This window comes from Phocoena sinus, chromosome 3 (genome assembly GCF_008692025.1).
Source record: "Phocoena sinus isolate mPhoSin1 chromosome 3, mPhoSin1.pri, whole genome shotgun sequence".
Taxonomy (NCBI): Eukaryota; Metazoa; Chordata; class Mammalia; order Artiodactyla; family Phocoenidae; genus Phocoena; species Phocoena sinus.
Genome location: NC_045765.1, coordinates 50,538,206 through 50,561,317, shown reverse-complemented (window position 1 = coordinate 50,561,317; position 23,112 = coordinate 50,538,206). Strand labels below are relative to the sequence as shown.

Genomic DNA, 23,112 nt, shown 5'->3' with positions numbered 1-23,112 from the left:
AAACTCTATGTGGTGAATTAGACCTGCTTAAGAGCTAGTTGGCTCTTGCAGGATGATGTCAGCTAGATGGCAGAATAAGTAAGAAGCTTTGGACTCCCCTTCACCCATAAACATACTGATTCAACAACAATTCAGAGAAAAATTCCCTTGGTGAGACATCCAGAAGCTAGTTGAGAGGCTCCTACACTTTGGGCAAGTGTGAAACCAGCCACATTGAAACCAGTAGGGAAATTCAAGACACCTTCTTGCCAGAATCCCTACAGGATCAGAAGGAAACACTGCTGCTCCTAGCTTCTCACTGGAGAAGGAAAGAGTTAGACTGCAGTCCATTGCTCCAACTTTTCCAGGAGCTCCCCAAAGGACTGGCTTCTGTTTTGCCGGTCATGTAACACTTCTGGGACCTGAGATCCTCTAGACACCAGAAGGAAACCAAGATGGTGGTTTGGGCTGGCACTCTGCATAACCCCTCTTCCTGGCTTAACACAAAGTGAAGGCATGAAAAACTCCAGCTCTCAGCTTCTCCCTGGGGAGGAAAAGAGAGTTGGACCACATGGCAAATGCACCAACTTTTAGAAGAGCTGCTCAAGGACTGGCTTTTGTCTTGTTTGTCTCAGTGTGCTAACAGAACCCAGTATATTCTAGCCACCTGAGGATTAGTAAGGACAAAGACAGTGGTTTGATCTAGCATGTAGCTCATCACTGCAGCCCTTCTCCTGGTTTAGCACAGAGAAAATAGGTGAAAGGCCTCAGTTCCCAGCTTCTCCCTGGAGAGGTAAAGAATTGGAGAGACGGCTTCCCTGGTGGCGCAGTGGTTGAGAGTCCGCCTGCCGATGCAGGGGACACGGCTTCGTGCCCTGGTCCGGGAGGATCCCACATGCTGCGGAGCGGCTGGGCCCGTGAGCCATGGCCGCTGAGCCTGCGCGTCCGGAGCCTGTGCTCCGCAACAGGAGAGGCCACAACAGTGAGAGGCCCGTGTACCGCAAAAAAAAAACAACAAAAAGAATTGGAGAGAACATCCAATGGTCCAACTTTCCTGGGGGCTGCCTGAAGAACCATCTTTGGTCTCACTTGTTTCAGAGCACTTACAGGATCTCTCATACTCTAAATGCCTGGAGGCTATTAAGGATGAAGATGTGTCAGCAAGGCCATGCTCCCCCTGAAACATGTAGGAGAATCCTTCCTTGCCCTTCCTACCTTTTGATGGTTTTCTGGCCATCTTTGACAATCCTTGGCTTATAGATGCGTCACTCCAATCCTCTGTATCACATGGTGTTCTCCCTGTATGTCTTCACCTTGTCTTCCCTCTGTGCATACTTGTCTCTGTGTCCAAGTTTCTCCTCTTTACAAAGATATCAGTCATATTGGATTAGGGCCCACCTCATTTTAATTATTACCTCTGTAAAGGTCTTATTTCCAAATAAGGTCACATTCTGAATTACTGAGGGTTAGGACTTCAAAGTGTCTATTCTGGGGGGACAAAATTTTACCTATAACAATCACAATAAAAACTAATTATGTGAAATACTTATAACAAACAAGAAATATAAAAGAACCTAAACCAAGGTGCATTTTAATCAAATTGCTTGAAACTAGTGAAGAAAGAAAATCTTCAAATCAGCCAATGCAAATAGACATGGTATATACAGGGGAACAAAGACAGGTTCTTTCATGTTTCTCATGCTTGGGGTTTGTTGAGCTTTTCAAATCTGCGGGTGTATAGTTGTCATGAACTTTACAAGATTTTCAGCCAATTTTTAAAAATATATGTATATTTTCCCCTTTCTTCTCCTCTGGGGAGAGTAATTCTAAATGTTTATAGATGAAGCCACTTCAAGTTGTCTCACTGCTCACTGATGGTTTCATTTTTTTCCCAGTACTTTTTCTCTATTTTATTTTGAATAATTTCTATTGCTACACCTTCAAGCTCACTAATCTTTTTTTTTTTTTTTTTACAATTTTGTATCTAATTTAACTTTTTTAAAACTTAATGAAAAGTATAACAGGATCAAAACATTTAAATTAAGTACACTTACTAATTGTTCCAGTAATTCATTTAGTCATATCAAATATAGGATATGAAAAATAAATTCAGAAGTGCAATTACTTTAGAATACACTCCTTCCACTTTTGTCAAAGTTTATACTTATGTACCTAATCTATAGTGGAAGCAGAGTTTCTGTCTAAAAAACATTATCTCCTTAAACTCGCAAGGTGCATATTAGAGCCACGAGTAGTCTCTTTCATGTAAAATTGTAGTACAGGCCTTTCAAATTTGACATTTCACTGCTATGATACCACAACTAACATATATAATCACTGTATAGTGCCTTGGCATTCCATTAACAACCATTATTTTCTTTAATGTAGAATGATTAATATATACTCTACAAGGGGCATTGAGGTTAGTAATTCTATAGGGTATATCCTGACATAATTTTCAAACTGTATAATGACACAACTTTGATAAGGCCATAATTTATTTGCTTATTAATGGAGAAAAGGGAGTGTAATTTCATTTTCATAAAAGTCTGCATTCCTAAAAATCATGAAAAGTTGGAAAGATTGTTAAATCATTAAAACTTTAAATATATCTTACGCAATCTTTTTTTTTTTTTTTTTTTTTTTTTTTTTGGGGTACGCAGGCTTCTCACTGTTGTGGCCTCTCCCGTTGCGGAGCACAGGCTCCGGACGCGCAGGCTCAGCAGCCATGGCTACGGGCCCAGCCGCTCCGTGGCATGTGGGATCTTCCTGGACTGGGGCATGAACCCGTGTCCCCTGCATCGGCAGGCGGACTCTCAACCACTGCGCCACCAGGGAAGCCCTACACAATCTTGTTTATACAAAACTATAAGTTAAATATAAACATGAAGCAATCATGATAATTTTATGCAAACCTATTTTATGATCTTCGGTTATATATAAAATTTCTCAGTTCTGTTACTCGTGAAAAGATCAATACCAGACTGAATTACTATCTACTGGCAAAAGGCCCAAAAAGCTTATTTTAGCATTAATCTTTTACATGATTAAATGTATTTCCTACTTTGAGATCACCTAAACATTGCAGAAAAAAAGAAAAAAAAAATGAAAGGGCAGTATATTCATAAACAAGCAAGTAATTTCATTGAAATGTACCATAAAACACAAAGAACCACCATATGCCTGTATGAAAAACATGGTGCATTACATATTCACACAGAGATCTATGCATGCATGCGTGTGTATATATTCACACACACATATCCAGTCATAAAACAAAGCCTATTGAGATTCTGCCATATCCAGCTGGAGAAGTTCCATATCCAGTTTTGTATTTTTTCTTACTACATCAAATAAATAGTTTTTTGTCATCATCCCATTCTTTTTTTTTTTGCGGTACGCGGGCCTCTCGCTGTTGTGGCCTCTCCCATTGCAGAGCACAGGCTCCGGACGCGCAGGCTCAGCGGCCATGGCTCACGGGCCCAGCCGCTCCGTGGCAGGTGGGATCTTCCCGGACCGGCGCACGAACCCGCGTCCCCTGCATCGGCAGTCGGACTCTCAACCACTGCGCCACCAGGGAAGCCCTGTCATCCCATTCTTGAACACTGTCTGGAGAAAATCATGACCTTATTCTTCAAAGTATTTTTCAAATGCAACAAAATTCCCTGCTGGTATCCTATGTAAAGGTAAACAGCCCTACCTGGGCCTTTTGTTGGGATCAGCAACAAAGTCCTTAAAGACATTAATCCCAAGGCCACTAATTACAACATGACTATGCTTGACGGAAACGTTCAAGAGATGCCTTGTTAATGGCTGTAGCAAAGCTTCCACCAGAACCAAAAGAAACATTTTCAACGCTCCATTTTTGTTTTTTGCTTCACACCTTCCACAATCTCTTTAAAGGTGTTACATCTGCAACATCCCCTTGACTATACTCTAGGGTAAGGGGGCAGCAACTTGCAGCTCATTGAGTTCTCAGTAGCAGGGAAATTCGTACCTAAAATATCAGTCTTTAATACAGTATTAAGAAGATTTCAAGAAACAGCTATGATTATTAGTGGTGCCTCTGCACACTTTGGAAACATTAAATGTCTTAGATCCTTACCCTCTATTATCTCTCACACATTATTAATGTTATAGTTATTGCAGACTACAAATCCAGGCGCTGATAAAAACTGTTTTCTTTATGTTCAGAAACATCTTTTTTATGGTCTTCACCTCAAGCTGTTATGGTACTGTGTTCTGCCACTAGAACAGAATAGACTAGAACAGGATCTTTTGTTCCATAGCATTTTCTTTTTAAACATCTTTATTGAAGAATAATTACTTTACAGTGCTGTGTTAGTTTCTGCTTTATAACAAAGTGAATCAGATATACATATACATATATCTCCATATCTCCTCCCTCTTGCCTCTCCCTCCTATCCTCCATATCCCATCCCTCTAGGTGGACACAAAGCAATGAGCTGATCTCCCTGTGCTATGCAACTGCTTCCCATTAGCTGACTGTTTTACATTTGGTGGTGTATATATGTCCATGCCACTCTCTCACTTCATCCCAGCTTACCATTCTCCCTCCCCATGTCCTCAAGTCCATTCTCTATGTCTGTGTCCTTACTCCTGTCCTGCCCCTAGGTTCTTCAGAACTTTTTTTTTTTTAGATTCCATATATATGTGTTAGCATACGGTATTTTTTTTTTCTTTCTGACTTAACTTCACTCTGTATGACAGTTTCTAGGTCCATTCACCTCAAAACAAATAACTCAATTTCGTTTCTTTTTATGGCTGAGTAATATTCCATTGTACATACATGCCACATCTTCTTTACCCATTCATATGTCAGTGGACACTTAGGTTGCTTCCATGTCCTGGCTATTGTAAATAGAGCTGCAATGAAGATTTTGGTACAAGACTCTTTTGGAATTATGGTTTTCTCAGGGTTTATGCCCAGTAGTGGGATTGCTGGGTCATATGGTAGTTCTACTTTTAGTTTTTAAAGGAATCTCCATACTGTTCTCCATAGTGGCTGTATCAATTTACATTCCCACCAACAGAGCAAGAGTGTTCCCTTTTCTCCACACTCTCTCCAGCATTTATTGTTTGTATATTTTTTGATGATGGCCATTCTGACTGGTGTGAGATGATATCTCATTGTAGTTTTGATTTGCATTTCTCTAATGATTAGTGATGTTGAGCATTCTATTATGTGTTTGTTGGCAATCTGTATATCTTCTTTGGAAAAATGTCTGTTTAGGTCATCTGCCCATTTTTGGCTTGGGTTGTTTGTTTTTTTGTTATTGAGCTGCATGAGCTGCTTATAAATTTGGAGATTAATCCTTTGTCATTTGCTTCATTTGCAAATATTTTCTCCCATTATGAGGGTTGTCTTTTCGTCTTGTTTATGGTTTCCTTTGCTGTGCAGAAGCTTTGAAGTTTCATTAGGTCCCATTTGTTTATTTTTGTTTTTATTTCCATTTCTCTAGGAGGTGGGTCAAAAAGGATCTTGTTGTGATTTATGTCATAGAGCGTTCTCCCTGTGTTTTCCTCTAAGAGTTTGATAGTGTTTTGCCTTACATTTAGGTCTTTAATCCATTTTGAGTTTATTTTTGTTTATGGTGTTAGGGAGTGTTCTAATTTCATAGTTTTACATGTACCTGTCCAGTTTTCCCAGCACCACTTATTGAAGAGTCTGACTTTTCTCCACTGTATATTCTTGCCTCCTTTATCAAAGATAAGGTTACCATATGTGCGTGAGTTTATCTCTGGGCTTTCTACCCTGATTCACTGATCAATATTTCTGTTTCTGTGCCAGTACAATACTGTCTTAATTACTGTAGCTTTGTAGTATAGTCTGAAGTCAGGGAGCCTGATTCCTATAGCTCCATTTTTCTTTCTCAAGATTGCTTTTGCTATTCAGGGTCTTTTGTTTTTCCATACAAATTGTGAAATTTTTTGTTCTAGTTCTGTGAAAAATGCCAGTGGTTGTTTGATAGGGATTGCATTGAGTCTGTAGATTGCTTTGGGTAGTAGAGTCATTTTCACAATGTTGATTCTTCCAATCCAAGAACATGGTATATCTTTCCATCTATTTGTATCATCTTTAATTTCTTTAATCAGTGTCTTATAATTTTCTACATATAGGTCTTTTGTCTCCTTAGGTAGGTTTATTCCTAGGTTTTTATTCTTTTTGTTGCAATGGTAAGTGGGAATGTTTTCTTAATTTCACTTTCAGATTTTTCATCATTAGTGTATAGGAATGCCAGAGATTTCTGTGCATTAATTTTGTATCCTGCTACTTTACCACATTCATTGATTAGCTCTAGTAGTTTTCTGTTAGCATCTTTAGGATTCTCTATGTATAGTATCATGTCATCTGCTAACAGTGACAGCTTTACTACTTCTTTTCCGATTTGGATTCCTTTTCTTTCTTTTTCTTCTCTGATTGCTGTGGCTAAAACTTTCAAAACTATGTTGAATACTAGTGGTGAGAGTTGGCAACCTTGCCTTGTTCCTTATCTTAGTGAAAATGGTTACACTTTTTCACCATTGAGGATTATAATGGATGTTGGTTTGTCATATGTGGCCTTTATTATGTTGAGGAAAGTTCCTTGTATGCCTACTTTCTGGAGGGTTTTTATCATAAATGGGTGTTGAATTTTGTCGAAAGCTTTCTCTGCATCTATTGAGATGATCATAGGTTTTTCTCCTTCAATTTGTTAATATGGTGTGTCATGTTGATTGGTTTGCATATGTTGAAGAATCCTTGCATTCCTGGGATAAACCCCACTTGATCATGGTGAATGATCCTTTTAATGTGTTGTTGGATTCTGTTTGCTAGTATTATGTTGAGGATTTTTGCATCTATGTTCATCAGTGATATTGGTCTGTAGTTTGCTTTCTTTGTGACATCTTTGTTTGATTTTCGTATCAAGGTCATGGTGGCCTTGTAGAATGAGTTTTGGAGTGTTCCTCCCTCTGCTATATTTTGGAAGAGTTTAAGAAGGATAGGTGTTAACTCTTCTCTAAATGTTTGATAGAATTCGCCTGTGAAGCCATCTGGTCCTGGGCTTTTGTTTGTTGGAAGACTTTTAATCATTTCAATTTCAGTGCTTGTGATTGGTCTGTTCATATTTTCTATTTCTTCCTGTTTCAGTCTCAGAAGATTGTGCATTTCTAAGAATTTGTCCCTTTCTTCCAGGTTGTCCATTTTATTGGCATAGAGTTGCTTATAGTAATCTCTCATGATCCTTTTTATTTCTGCAGTTATTACTTCTCCTTTTTCATTCCTAATTCTATTGATTTGTGTCTTCTCCATTTTTTTCTTCATCAGTCTGGCTAATTGTTTATCAATTTTGTTTATCTTCTCAAAGAACCAGCTTTTAGTTTTATTGATCTTTGCTATCGTTTCCTTCCTTTCTTTTTCATTTGTTTGTGATCCGATCTTTATGATTTCTTTCCTTCTGTTAACTTCGAGTTTTTTTTTTATTCTTTCCCTAATTGTTTTAGGTGCAAAGTTACGTTGTTTATGTGAGATGTTTCCTGTTCCTTCAGGTAGTATTTATTGCTATAAACGTCCCTCTTAGGACTGCTTTTGCTGCCTCCCATAGGTTGTTGGGTCGTGTTGTCTCCATTGTTATTTGTTTCAAGGTATTTTTGATTTCCTCTGTGATTTCTTCAGTGATCACTTGGTTATTAAGTAATGTATTGTTTAGCCTCCATGTGTTTGCATTTTTCACAGATCTTTTCCTGTAATTGATATCTATTCTCATAGCATTGTGGTCGGAAAAGATACTTTATACGATTTCAGTTTTCTTAAATTTACCAATGCTTGATTTGTGACCCAAGATATGATCTATCCTGGAGAATGTTCCATGAGCACTTGAGAAAAATGTGTATTCTGTTGTTTTTGGATGGAATGTCCTATAAATATCAATGAAGTCCATCTTGTTTAATGTATCATTTAAAGCTGTGTTTCCTTATTTAGTTTCATTTTGGATGATCTGTCCATGGGTGAAAATGAGGTGTTAAAGTCCCCTACTATGTTTGTGTTACTGTCGATTTCCCCTTTTATGGCTGTTAGTATTTGCCTTATGTATTGAGGTGCTCCTATGTTGGGTGCATAAATATTTACAACTGTTATATCTTCTTTTTGGATTGATCCCATGATCATTATGTAATATCTTTCTTTATCTCTTGTAATAGTCTTTTTTTAAAGTCTGTTTTGTCTGATATGAGGATTGCTACACCAGCTTACTTTTGATTCCCACTTGCATGGAATATCTTTTTGCATCCCCTCACTTTCACTCTGTATGTGTCCCTAGGTCTGAAGTCAGTCTCTTGTAGACAGCATATATATGGGTCTCGTTTTTGTATCCATTCAGCCAGTCTGTGTCTTTTGGTGGGAGCATTTAAACCATTTACATTTAAGATAATAATCGATATGTATGTTCCTATTCCCATTTTCTTAATTGTTTTGGGTTTGTTATTGTAGGTCTTTTCCTTCTCTTGTGTTTCTTGCCTAGAGAAGTTCCTTTAGCATTTGTTGTAAAGCGGGTTTGGTGGTGCTGAACTCTCTCAGCTTTTGTTTGTCTGTAAAGGTTTTAATTTCTCCATCAAATCTGAATGAGATCTTTGCTGGGTAGAGTAATCTTGGTTGTAGGTTTTTCTCCTTCATCACTTTAAATATATCCTGCCAGTCCCTTCTGGCTTGCAGAGTTTCTGCTGTCAGATTAGCTGTTAACCTTACGGGAATTCCCTTGTGTGTTATTTGTTGTTTTTCCCTTGCTGCTTTTAATACGTTTTCTTTGAATTTAATTTTTGATAGTTTGATTAATATGTGTCTTGGCGTGTTTCTCCTTGGATTTATCCTGTATAGGACTCTCTGTGCTTCCTGGACTTGATTGACTATTTCCTTTCCCATATTAGGGAAGGTTTCAACTATAATGTCTTCAAGTATTTTCTCAGTCCCTTTCTTTTTCTCCTCTTCTTCTGAGACCACTATAATTCAAATATGGGTGCATTTAGTGTTGTCCTAGAGGTATCTGAGACTTTCCTCAGTTCTTTTCATTCTTTTTTCTTTATTATGCTCTGCAGTAGTTATTTCCACTATTTTATCTTCCCGGTCACTTATCCGTTCTTCTGCCTTAGTTATTCTGCTGTTGATCCCTTCTAGACTATTTTTGTTTTCATATATTATGTTGTTCATTGTTGCTTGTTTCCTCTTTAGTTCTTCTAGGTCCGTTAAATGTTTCTTGCGTTTTCTGTATTCTGTTTCCAAGATATTGGATTTTCTTTTTTCTCATTATTCTGAATTCTTTTTCAGGTAGACTGCCTATTTCCTCTTCATTTGTTAGGTCTGGTGGGTTTTTACCTTGATCCTTCATCTGCTGTGTGTTTTTCTGTGTTCTCATTTTGATTATCTTACTGTGTTTGTGGTCTCCTTTTTGCATGCTGCAGGTTCATAGTTCCCGTTGTTTTTGGTGTCTGTACCCAGTGGCTAAGGTTGGTTCACTGGGTTGTGTAGGCTTCCTGGTGAATGGGACTAGTGCCTGTGTTCTGGTGGATGAGGGTGGGTCTTGTCTTTCTGGTGGGCAGGTCCACGTCTGGTGGTGTGTCTTGGGGTGTCTGTGGACTTATTATGATTTTAGGCAGCCTCTCTCCTAATGGGTTGGGTTGTGTTCCTGTCTTGCTAGTTGTTTGGCATAGGGTGTCCAGCACTGTAGCTTGCTGGTCGTTGAGTGAAGCAGGGTCTTGGTGTTGCGTGGTGATCTCCAGGAGATTTTTGCCATTTGATATTACATTGAGCTTTGAGGTCTCTTGTCAAACAGTGTCCTGATGTTGGCTCTCCCACCTCAGAGGCACAGCACTGGCTCCTGGCTGGAGCACCAGGAGCCTTTCATCTGCACGGCTCAGAGTAAAAGGGAGAAAAAATAGAAGGAAAGAAAGAAAGAGTATAAAATAAAAGTTACTAAAATAAAAAATAATTATTAAGAAAGAAAAATTTTTTTGAGTAAAAAGAAAAAAAACACGGACGGACAGAACCCTAGGACAAATGGTGAATGCAAAGCTATACAGACAAAATCTCTCACAGAAGCATACACATACACACTCACGAAAAGAGGAAAAGGGGAAAAAGTAATATGTCTTTCTCCCAAAGTCCATCTCCTCTATTTGGGATGATTCGTTGTGTATTCAGGTATTCCACAGATGCAGGGTACATCAAGTTGATTGTGGAGATTTCATCTGCTGCTCCTGAGGCTGCTGGGAGGGATTTCCCGTTCTCTTTTTGTTCTCAGGCTCCTGGGGTTCAGCTTTGGATTTGGCCCCGCCTCTGTGTGTCGGTCGCCTGAGGGCATCTGTTCTTTGCTCAGACAGGACGGGGTTAAATGAGCAGCTGCTTCGGGGGCTCTGGCTCCCTCAGGGCGTGGGGAGGGAGGGGCACGGAGGGCGGGGCGGGCCTGCGGCGGCAGAGGCCGGCATGACGGTGCAGCAGCCTGAGGCGCGCTGTGCATTTTCCGGGGGAAGTTGTCCCTGGATCACGGGACCCTGGCAGTGGTGGGCTGCACAGGCTTCTGGGAGGGGAGGTGTGGATAGTGACCTGTGATTGCACACATGCTTCTTGGTGGCAGCAGCAGCAGCCTTAGCGTCTCATGCCCGTCTCTGGGGTCTGCGCTGATAGCTGCAGATTGCACCCATCTCTGGAGCTCCTTTAAGCGGCGCTCTTAATCCCCTCTCCTTGTGCACCAGGAAACAAAGAGGGAACAAAAAGTCTCTTGCCTCTTCGGCAGGTCCAGACCTTTGCCCGGGCTCTCTCCCGGCTAGCCGTGGTGCACTAAACCCTTCAGGCTGTGTTCACGCCACCAACCCCAGTCCTCTCCCTTCAATACGACCTCTGAAGCCTGAGCCTCAGCTCCCAGCCCCCAACCACTCCAGAGGGTGAGCAGACAAGCCTCTCGGGCTGGTGAGTGCTGGCCGGCACCGATCCTCTGTGCGGGAATCTCTCTCCTTTGACCTCTGCACCCCTGTTGCTGCGCTCTCCTCTGTGGCTCCGAAGCTTCCCCCTTCCGCCACCCGCCATCTCTGCCCACGAAGGGGCTTCCTAGTGTGTGGAAACCTTTCCTCCTTCACAGCTCCCTCCCACTGGTGCAGGTCCCGTCCCTATCCTTTTGTCTCTATTTATTCTTTTTTCTTTTGCCCTACCCAGGTACGTTGGTAGTTTCTTGCCTTTTGGGAGGTCTGAGGTCTTCTTCCAGCGTTCAGTAGGTGTTCTGTAGGAGTTGTTCCATGTGTAGATATATTTCTGATGTATCTGTGTGGAGGATGGTGATCTCCACGTCTTACTCTTCTGCCATCTTCCTCAACCTCAGCTTTTCCAGTTGTTTTTGGTGTCTGCCCCCAGTGGCTAAGTTTGGTTCAGTGGGTTGTGTTGGCTTCCTGGTGGAGGAGACTAGTGCCTGTGTTCTGGTCGATGAGGGTGGATCTTGGGTTTCTGGTGGGCAGGACCACATCCCATGGTGTGTTTTGGGGTGTCTGTGCCCCTATTATGATTTTAGGCAGCCTCTCTGCTAATGGGTGTGGTTGTGTTCCTGTCTTGCTAGTTGTTTGACCTACGGTGTCCAGCATGGTATCTTGCTGCTCATTGAGTGGAGCTGGGTCTTTTCCCTGAGATGGTAGATCTTGGGAGAGCTTTTGCCGTTTGATACTACATGGGACCAGGAAGTCTCTGGTGGAGAAATGTCCTGAACTCAGCTCTCCCACCTCAGAGGCTCAGGCCTGACACCTGGCTGGTGCACCAAGACCTTGTCAGCCACACAGCTGAGAATGAAAGGGGAAGAAAAAGAAAGGAAGAAAAAAGAAGAAAACTAAAATGAAATAAAATAAAAGTTATTAAAATTAACAATATTAAAAATAAAAAAATTAAAAAGTAATAGAAAAAAAAGGAAAGAAAGAAGAAAGAAGCCAATCCAAAAAACAAATTCACCAGTGATACTAGCACTAAAAACTATACAAAAAAAAAAAGAAAAGATGGACAGACAGAACCCTAGGTAATTGGTAAAAGCAAAGGTATACAGACAAAATCACACAAAGAAGCATACACATACACACACAAAAGGTGAAAGATGAAAGAAAAAGATATATAGATATATTTAAAAAAAGAAAGAGAGCAATGAAATCAATAAATGTACCAATGATAATAAGCTCTAAATACTAAACTAAGATAAACATAAAAGCAGAAACAAATTAGATGCAGAAAGCAAACCCCAAGTCTACAGTTGCTCCCAAAGTCCACCACCTCAATTTTGGGACGATTCCTTGTGTATTCAGTTATTCTAGAGATGCAGGGTACATCAGGTTGGTTGTGGAGATTTAATCCGCTGCTCCTGAGGCTGCTGGGAGAGATTTCCCTTTCTCTTCTTTGTTCGCACAGCTCCTGGGGTTCAGCTTTGGATTTGGCCCCGCCTCTGCGTGTAGGTCACCCTCTGGGGTCTCTTCTTTGCCCAGACAGGAGGGGGTTAAAGGAGCAGCTCCTTAGGGGGCTCTGCCTCACTCAGACTTCTACAGAATGCGGGGCAAGCCTGCAGTGGCAGAGGCCGACGTGATATTGCAACAGCCTGAGGCGTGCCTTGTGTTCTCCCAGGGAAGTTGTCCATGGATCACGGGACCCTGGCAGTGGTGGGCTGCACAGGCTCCCCGGTGGGGAGGTGTTGATAGTGACCTGTGCTTGTACACAGGCTTCTTGGTGGCGGCAGCAGCAGCCTTAGCTGTTCATGCCCGTCTCTGGTGTTTGTGCTGATAGCCGCGGCTCACGCCCGTTTCTGGAGCTCATTTAGGGGGTGCTCTGAATCCCCTGTCCTCTAGCACTCCGGAACAATGGTCTCTTGTCTCTTAGGCACTTCAGACTTTTTCCTGGACTCCCTCCCGGCTAGCTGTGGTGCACTAGCCCCCTTCAGACTGTGTTCATGCAGCCAACCCCAGACCTTTCCCTGGAATCCGACTTCGGAAACCTGAGCCTCAGCTCCCAGCCCCCGCCCGCCCTGGCGGGCGAGCAGACAAGCCCCTTGGGCTGGTGAGTGCTGGTTGGCACTGATCCTCTTTGTGGGAATCTCTCCGCTTTGCCCTCCGCACCCCTGTTGCTGCGCTCTCCTCCGTGCCTCCGAAGCTTCCCCTCCGCCAGTGAAGGGGCTTCCTAGTGTGTGGAAACTTTTCCTCCTTTACAGCTCCCTCCCAGAGGTGCAGGTCCCATCCCTATTCTTTTGTCTCTGTGTTTCCTTTTTTCTTTTGCCCTACCCAGGTATGTGGGGAGTTTGTTGCTTTTTTGGGAAATCGGAGATCTTTTGCCAGCATTCAGTAGGTGTTCTGTAGGAGTTGTTCCCCATGTAGATGTAATTTTGATATATTTGTGGGGAAGATAGTGATCTCCACGTCTTACTCCTGTGCCATCTTGAAGGTACCCCCTCCACAGTATTTGTAATTAAACCAATCCCTGCTACTCTATATTTTCCTTTGAAATTAACCAAGTGAGCAGAGGCTCCAATGCCAGCAGTCTCTTAAAAAGAGACTCCTCTGTAGCCAAAATCATGTAACTTACATACAGGACCATCTAGGTTATTGGAAATTTCTAATTAATATTTGGCCAATATTTTCTTCTGCTCTCTAGCATTTGTGACCACTGTTATTGGATATTAGGACTGAACAAGAATAGTCTCAATCCAGTTTGTTAGCAAGTAACACTGTGAATCTGAGTTTTCTACTATGAAGAGAAACTTTCTCTGAGAATGACAGAGCCTGCAGGAGCAGCTTTTATTTCTATTGGAAGATGTCCATCATATTTCTCAAGAACGTAGTTCTATCCCTTTTCATGAAAGACATCATCTGGAAAGTTCATTAATCTTTTATTCTGCAATGTCTATTCTGTTGTTCATCCTATGTAGTGAATTTTTTATTTAAGCTCTTGTAATTTTCATCTTTATAAGTTTGATTTGGGTCTTTTTTTTTTATCTTCCATGCTTCTACTTAGCACATCCAGTCTTTCTTCCAATGTGCTAACTCTATGGAGTATCTGGAGTGCTGGCAACGTTCTATTTCTTAACCTGGCTGGGGGATACTTGGTGTTTGCTTTACATTATTTGGTAAGTTTTACAATGATGTTTTTCATACTTTTCTACATGTATATGAAATTTCAAAATGAAAATTAGATGGTCCAAGGAATCATATTAGCTCCACAGACATTCAAAATCCAACCGGTTACCACAAACTTCACCACTACTACCCTGATCCATCATTCATAAATTTGTTAATAGCAAAACCCAACCCACCAGACTTCCTTCTTCTGCTCTTGTCTGCTATAGTCTACTTTCAGCTCAATGGCTAATGTCTTTCTTTTAAAATACAAGTTCAGTGATGTCATCCTCTGCTCAAATCCCAATGGCTTCCTATCTCAATCAGAGTCAAAGTCAAACTTTTTATGGTTTACAAAGGCTTAGAGGGTCGGGCATCCTCTTATCTCTCTGACTCCTTTCTTAACATTTGTTTCCTCTATGTTAGCCATCCATTCACCTGCTTCAGAAATATTGCACTTAAAGTTTTCTCTGCCTACAACGCTCTTTGCACTGATACCCCCATGGCTCACTTCTTTATCTTCATCAGATCTACATTCAGATTGTATCTTCTCGGTTTTACTTTCCTGACCTTATTTAAGTCAGTCACCTTTCACCAGTACCTCTGTTTCCTTCTCCCTTCCTTTCTTTCTTTCTCTCTTTCTTTCTTTTTCTCTCTCTCTTTCTTTCTTTCATAGTACTCATCACCGTCTATCATACTTCATATTCATTTAATCTTTGTCTTCCTCAGACTAAACATGAACTCTGCAAGAGAAATAATTTTTAACACTTTTTTAAAAAAATTCATTGCTTGAAGCTTCAGTGCCTCTATCAGTATCTCATACACATGAAGTATGTACTCAATAAATATTTATTGAATAAACACTCTTAAACCATTATTCTCTACTTTCCGGTAATTTTTCCTCCTTGAAATTAAAAAAAAAGCCTCCATTGTTTATTACGTCGTGTGCAATGATAGCTGTTTGTTGAATGAACGATTCTGTGCCTTGTTAGGGGCAGTGTAGTCCTGTTATCCTAATGGTTACAGGTGGGGTGTAGGAGTATGCACTCTGACAGTCTATTGGCTCTTTCTCTGATTGCATTCAACATACATGGATATTCATTAACTGTTTATTTTGGGACCTAAATATCAAACACCGATGTAGTAAACATGTTTGTGTGGAAAACACTGGACAAGCCACTGCAGATTAAAATAAAGACCACGTTTTCTTCCAGGCTCCCAAAATATGCATGCAAAATGAAATGTGTCCCTGCATTCTACGGTGTGCTGCTAAACGGTCATTTGCATATGCAGAAGCCAGATTCTGGCAGCAGATCAGTTAATTGCCAATACAAAGCAGGCACTGAGGACGTATTTACTTCTCTTGTAAAGGCCAGTACATTTGTGTGAGCCACAAATGACATGCGTGCTGTTGGATTTGCAGGAATGGTTTCGGAGGTTGGAAATGATTACCTCTTAGCTCAAATAGATTAGGGAGCTGTTGCTGTCAGTTCTAAAAGTCCCTGCTTTCTCAAATAGAAAATATCACTTGTTTTCCATGAAAATATGCTGCTGGTCGGAAGAAATCTACTTCTGTGCCTCAACCCTGGCATGTTTGGAATGGCAGCCCTCACTCACCCATCTTTAATTAAACCTAGAAGAGTGTTGAAGGCCAGGGAAGGACCCACATGCTCTTGCCTGGCTGTGGTGCTGGCCAGTCTTGACTCCACTCCAGAGAGTGAAAGTCTCTCTGAAATACAGTGGCCGGCCCTGCAAACAGGACTTATGAGTAGACTGATGAATGCAGAGCCTAACAGAACTAATATTTCCCATATTGTGGGGGTCTGTTTAAAGTATTTGCAAAATGTTATAGTAGGCATCTGATCTAATATCACCACTTTACAGATGGGATAATACAGGCCCAGAAAGGTGAAGTAACTTGTCCAAAGTCACAGAACTTATTACTTGCAGGGTGGAATTAAGACCCAGGTCACCTGACTTCTGATACCACGGTCTTTCTACTGTATTATTCTCACAGTCATGAGCCTCCTGTTAGCCACACTTGATCTCAAATACTGACATTTTTGAAAAGTCACGCTTGGAGCAAATAAAAAATGTAGATCTTTGGGACCTGCTTTCCAGAGATTCTAATTTGGAAAGTGAATAAAAGAGCAAAGAAATTGTGTTTTAGCACATACCAGGTAAATCTGATAGAGATAGCATCAGGCCACAACTTGAGAAATTCTGGTATCTGTCAGGGATCATTAGGGAGAATGTATAGTATATAGATTAGCATCATCACTGCAGAGCCAAAAGACCTGTATGTATAATCTCGGCTTTGCCACTTACTAACAATGTACATTTAAGTGAGTTCATTATTTAGCCCTCTCTGAGTGTCAGTTATCCTACCTGTGAAATGGGAACTCACTGGGCTATTGTGAGAGTTATACACATATAATTGTGTGCATCTGTGTAGCACAGTGTGTCTGGTACATAGTAAGTGCTTAATAGACGTTGACTGTGATTATTAATAAAGTGCTGGTCATATACTTTATGCTTTTAAATATTCCTTAAGCAGTGCATGGTATTATTGGTATTTTGAGAGAGTAAGTCATTTCCCAATTTCATATATACATACATATATATATATACACACACATACGTACAAAAATATAATATGTATATGTAAATATATACATGCTATATATAACATACTGTGCATAAAACTATATTTTTTCTTTGGCTATACCGTAGTCTCCTTATTGCTTCTTTCTCAGTCCCACCAAATCTAGAATAGAGAATGCCTGTCTGAGGGAACAGGTATGACATCAATGAGATTATTCATCTATTCTTTAAAATGTTATTTTCCCTTTCCTTCCAATGGGCCTTAACTAAAATGGCCAATTTCATTCCACAAGCCTGGTGAGAACTCAAATTTCTGATTGAGAGGAAATATGTTTAAGTAATTTAGACCTTTCAGCATGCTTATTCCCACCTGGGCTAGAGGTCTTTTGGTCCAGTGAGCTTGTCAAGTCCAGTGAAAATATACTCAACCCAGGTTGTCATTTATATGTATCAGCTTACAGGCTGCTGAAAAAGTCTACCAAGAGATAAAATAAATAAGTGCCTCAACTCATCCAAAATGGTGACTTGAGTGGTAGTTTGTCATCAATTGTCTAAAATAACTTGATTGCAAAGATTCTGAGTATAGATAGTGGAAATAAACTCAAGTGTGACGTGACAGCTATGTCAAGAAAAATGGAGATGGCTGTCAGAATTCCAAGTGACCTTTGGGCTACGTGAGTGCTTTAGAGAGCACAGATCGTCTAGGAACCTCAGACTCTGTGACTGACTTTAAGCTGTTGTCATTAAAACGTATTGAGAGTGGCAGACAGTTAGCTTGGCTACAGTGATGCGTCCTATTATTGAAAATGGCCCTCAACATCACATTCTAGTTGGTGGTGATAGTGATTCTAATGCTAGTAGTGGTGTGGAGGGTCGCTATTTTTTTTCTTCAAAAATCTAGATAGTTAGCATAGCACACTGGATGAAAGTGGAAACTTAGAGTTGAATGAGACCAAGGTTTGAATCCAGTTTGGTACTTCTGAGCTGTGTGATGTTGGACAAGTTGTTGGGAATCTTTAAATTTCAGTTTTCTCACCTATCACACAAGAACAAATCACTGACCTGAAAGGGTTGCTTATATAATTTCATTAATTTATATAAATATATGTGAACTATTTAATATGTAATCTAATTAGGTAAAGTACCTGAATCATAGAAGATCAATAAATGCTTTCTCCTTCATAGTAGCATTAGTGGTAATAAAAGTATTAGAAGGAATAGGGTGTTTTTGAATGATGTAGCCTAATTCTAGTTTAATCTGCTGTCTAAACCTAACATTTAGGTTGATTGAATGACATCCTACTCAAAAATGAATTTTCCCAATGGAAATGAATAAATGATGAAAAACTCTAAGGAGAAGGAAGAGATTCAGAATAGTCCAAGTTATTTTAAACATATAATGAAGACAAACAGAATTAACATGCCAGAGCCTAGGCAATATAGGAATGGATCTTAGATCCGTATTTATTATTACACATTTAGGGTAGTAGGTGATAAAGCGTCCATCTGAATCTGATTAAAAACAAATAATGAGCTGCAAACATTTTTATCCATTGTTAAAAGTGTTAAATGCCAAGACCTTGAGCAGAGTTCTAAGATTACTAAATTACATCAACTTCTCCTTAGATTGGTAAAATGTGAAAAGGCACAGGTTCCCACAGGTAGGGTAAGCCTTCGGGAGTGGACTCACCTTCCTCTTGGGGGTCCTATCGTCCTGTGATGCAGCCTCATTTGTACCCATAAAACTTAGGTTTCTGGAAGGAGCCAGTGAGCTTATTTAAACTGAAATGTAAATGACTATTATTGCTTTGTAAATTCTCTTCTCAAGGAAATATTTTTGCAGGACTGAAGAGAAATAAATCCCTAGTTTTAGGATGCCAAATATTAGCAAGTAGATGAGGGACAAAGGAATAGGTATCTCTGGTTACTGTAATCATATTTTTAAATTAGTTCTTTGCTATATCTATGGAAAAGTCACATTCATTGAGAAAAAATTGGAATATACAAAAAAGCCACAAAAATGTATCACCTGTATATTCAACACTCAAACTTAAGAATTGTCTTATTAAGTATTCAGTGCATACAATTTCAAACTTTTTTAATAGTCATTTTCACATGCATGCACAGAAGTGGTATTCCGTATATGTATTTACAAAATGTTCTTATATAGTGACTATTTCCATTTCATTATATTTTGACATCCTGATTTTAATAGCTGCAAGTTATTTCATCATATAGATGGACCTTACCATTTTTTTTTTTTTTTTTTTTTTTTTTTTTTTTTTTTGCGGTACGCGGGCCTCTCACTGTTGTGGCGTCTCCCGTTGCGGAGCACAGGCTCCCGACGCGCAGGCTCAGCGGCCATGGCTCACGGGCCCAGCCGCTCCGCGGCATGTGGGATCCTCCAGGAACGGGGCACGAACCCATGTCCCCTGCATCAGCAGGCGGACTCTCAACCACTGCGCCACCAGGGAAGCCCGACCTTACCATTTTTAACCTGTGTTCTCTGGTTCTAAGTTTTTGCTTCTCAGAGCCAAATAGAGATTAATATTCTTGTGGATTAAACGTTTCAGAGTTTCATGATTAATTTCTTAAAGTTCTAGAAATAAAATTGCTGGATCAAACTGTATGCAGATTTTGAGCTATAATGATGTATTAATAAAGTTACAGAGAGTTCTTATCAAATTTAAAGAGAATCAACACTTTCCCCTACTCTCACTGTCACTGGCGTCATTATTGAAAGCAATGGAGTACACATACAGAATTGCAGCACGTATTTCGCTTAAATGTATGAACAACCCACCCCAATGATGGGATATCATTGCTTACTCTTTTGAAAAATTATTCTAGTCCCCTATTTTGTTTCCAGCTATGCCCATTTCATAGCTAGAGTTAATGGCTATGAACATCTGAAAGCTTGATAAGAGAACCATAAGAGGGTGGTGAAGTAAGCATGCTTATATATTTTCTCTCCACACTAACAAAGACATAATTTAACAATTTCTAAGGGCCAACGCAATGACACAACCCAGTGGGTTTTCTTTATAAAGGAAATAGCACATGCATGTATCTTTCTATTTTAACAGAGGCAATAAACACGTACAAATAATGTGATGGTGCTAGAACTGGAATGATTCAAAGATAGTGCCTGTACCAAATGTCAGTATGTACAAAAAAATCCAATCATTGTCGTAATCAGATAAGGCCTCTTTCTCCCTATGGATAGTAGGTTGTTTTTAAAGATACAAAACAACCTGCTTTTTTTTTTTTTAAGCTACGGAAAGCAAGATCAATTCTTGCTTTCTTCTTATCTAAAATACTTAAGAAAAAAATTTTCCCCTTCTGTAATCTGAAGTGAAAAAACCAAACTGCAATTGCTTTTTTTTTTTTTTAATGAAAACACATATGATTAACAATTGCCCAAGGTTGTACTGTAACTTGGAGATGTGTGGTTTGTTTCAGAGGCCTCAATTTTTTAAAAAAAGTGATTTGTCAGGAGAAATTGGATACAAACTCTAGTATCATTTCCTTATAAAAATAATAGGAAAATTTTAAAAATCAAATAAATGTAGTTAATTAGCTCTCCATTCCAGGCCTTTGTCTCTCCCTACTTTGTACCCTTTTTTGTAGCAATCTCAACCACATGCAAAGCTCTAATCACCATCTATTTGCTAATGACCCTCAAATTTATGTCTCTAAATTTATCTATTTGCTAATGACCCTCAAATTTATGTCTCAGACTTCACTTTTTGAGCTCCCTATACATTCAATTGCCTTCTTGATTTCTCAGCTTGCAGCTCCCCAATGCCCATAAAACATGAGCAGTCTGAAATCCATAAACATCTCCCTCAAAACGGATCTTCTTCTAGCTACCCTAACTGAGTGAAGGCAAAAAGAAATAGCCACGGTCACCTCTAATCCTCCCATCAGCAAACCTTTTTATTTTTTTTTTATTGTTCTACTTTTTTATTATATTTTCTGATTTTCTCATCATAAACATGTATATATTTTTTTTACATCTTTATTGGAGTATAATTGCTTTACAATGGTGTGTTAGTTTCTGCTTTATGATAAAGTGCATCAGTTACACATATACATATGTTCCCATATCTCTTCCATCAGCAAATCTCATCCTCTTCTCTTCCTAAATATGTCTCACAGGTATCCTTTTCTACTTCCCTGACCCTTTTCTGGATTCAGCTGGCCTTCTCTCCCACCGATCTGAGCCTGCTCCCTACACGCCATTGCACTCAGTCTCCTTGAGTCCACATCTTCCTCCCCTGCCCCTGGTCTGAGCACTTTCCAACATGTTCTCCCAAAGAGAGTGAGAGTAGTCTTTTCACCTGCAGCTTATGACTCTTTAAGGGGTTCTCAGTGATTGTGATACTGAAAGATGTCTTGAACAAGGCCTGCAAAGGTGTGGTGTTCTGCCTAGTTTACCAGCCTCATTTTGCACTACTGCCCCTCCCATTCCCTGTGCTAAAAGCACACTTCCTTTGTTTCGGTTTCTCAGTTGCATTTCGTGTCAGCTGACAAAGGCCTTTGCACATGCTGTCCCCACCCCACAGCCTCCCCCCGACTTGGGACGTGCTTCTCTTCCTTTTCATCCTCTTTACTCATCATCACTCTTCATTGCTCACCTCAAGCATCATTTTCTTATGGGCACTTTCTGTGACCCACCAGCCTAGGAAGGATTCCTTTAATCTCTGCTCTCACAGAATTGTATTGCTTTGCTTCATATTCCTTAGTTCAATTTTATAATTATATCCCTCTTATTTGGAATTATTTGATTAATGTCTGGCTGATAAGCTCTATGAATAGGGACTATGTTAGTTTACTAGGGGTACCACAAAATCAGTGGCTTAAACAACAGAAATGTATTGTCTCACCGTTCTGGAGGCTAGAAGTCTGAAATCCAGGTGTTGGTAGGGTTGGTTCCTTTTGAGGACTGTGAAGGAAGAATCTGTTCCAGGCCTTGCTCCTTGGCTGGTAGTCGGCCGTCTTCTCCGTGTCTCTTCACATCATTTTCCCTCTGTGCATATCTGTCTGTGTCCACATTTCTCCTCTTTATAGTATAGGGATACCTGTCACCTTGGGTTAAGGCTCATCCTTATGACCTCATCTTAACTAATTACATATGCAATGACCCTATTTCCAAATAAGGTCACATTCTGATGGACTGAGGATTAGGACTTCACCATATAAATTTGGGGGGGAAGTAACTCAACCTATAACATGTACCATATCTGTTTTGTCCTCCAGTGTGTTTCCAGTACTAAGCAGTATCAGAGCCATTAATAAATAAATAGACAAATGGTTGCTTCTTAGCATTCACGTAGCCAACATTACCAGGAGCAGGGACTAGCTCCTTAACATGGCTGGGTTATTCCTGTATTATTTATTCTCTTCCATATTAACCATAATGTTTTCTCCTTTTCCTAAAAAAAAAGAGTAGGGATACATTAAAATAGAATTTTTTAGTACAACAAAGTGTGACTGAGACCATTATCTGAATTCAAGGATGTGACTATAACAGAGAGACTATCCCTTTGTGGAAACTCAATAAATTTTGATGGAAGAGAAACAGGGAGGGGAAATGGCAGAAACAGAGAAGAAACACCATTCCCAAAGGCTTTAAGGATTTGAAAACACAATCTGGAATATGAATAGAGTAGAACTGTTGTTCTCCATGCCTGAGACACCAAATGTGGCATATTGCAGTTTCCAAAAGATAATTGCAATAGCTCCCATCCCAACACTCTTCGGCAGTGTGGTTTTGTCACTCCCCCACAAAAAAACAAGAGTCTACCCACTCTGCACCCTTGAATCTGAGCAGACCCTGGGACTCCTTTTAATGATAGAATACAGCCAAATCGACACTGTGCCTGTTTTGAGGGGAACTTTCAACTGGCCCAGCAGTTTTCATTCTTTTCTCTTGGAAGTCAAACACCGTAGAAGAAGTGTGACTATCCTAAGATCACCGTGGTGTCAGAAGACCAAGCCATGTGGAGAGGCCCATAGCAGAGGTGAGACCATGTGGAGAGAAGGAAGGAGGACAAGGAACCCTGGGGGGACAGATCTGTGAGGGAAGAATCCTTCTTGGATCCCAGCCTAGATGAGCCTCGCAGTGGCTCCAGCCCCCGCTGCTATCTGACTGCAACCTTGTGAGAGACCTTTGGTGAGAACTGCCCAGACGAGCTTAGTCAGCTCTCGGGACTGTGAGAGATAATAATACATTGTTGTTTTCAGACATTCAGTTTTAGGGTTGTTTGCCACGCAGCAGAGTAACCAGAACCACCCAGTAAATGTTCTATAAATGCCAAGCATATAGCAGGTGTGAAATGTCTTGCTGCTGTGGAATGGAAAAATTTATCTCCAGGGTCCAAAGGGAATGAACATAAAGAATTCAGT

General features: G+C 40.3%; 1 pseudogene; it reads right to left on the bottom strand.

Annotated features, from left to right (window-relative positions):
- Positions 1 to 3,908: 3,908 nt before the first annotated feature.
- LOC116751024 lies at positions 3,909 to 13,864 on the bottom strand (annotated as a pseudogene).
- Positions 13,865 to 23,112: the final 9,248 nt, after the last annotated feature.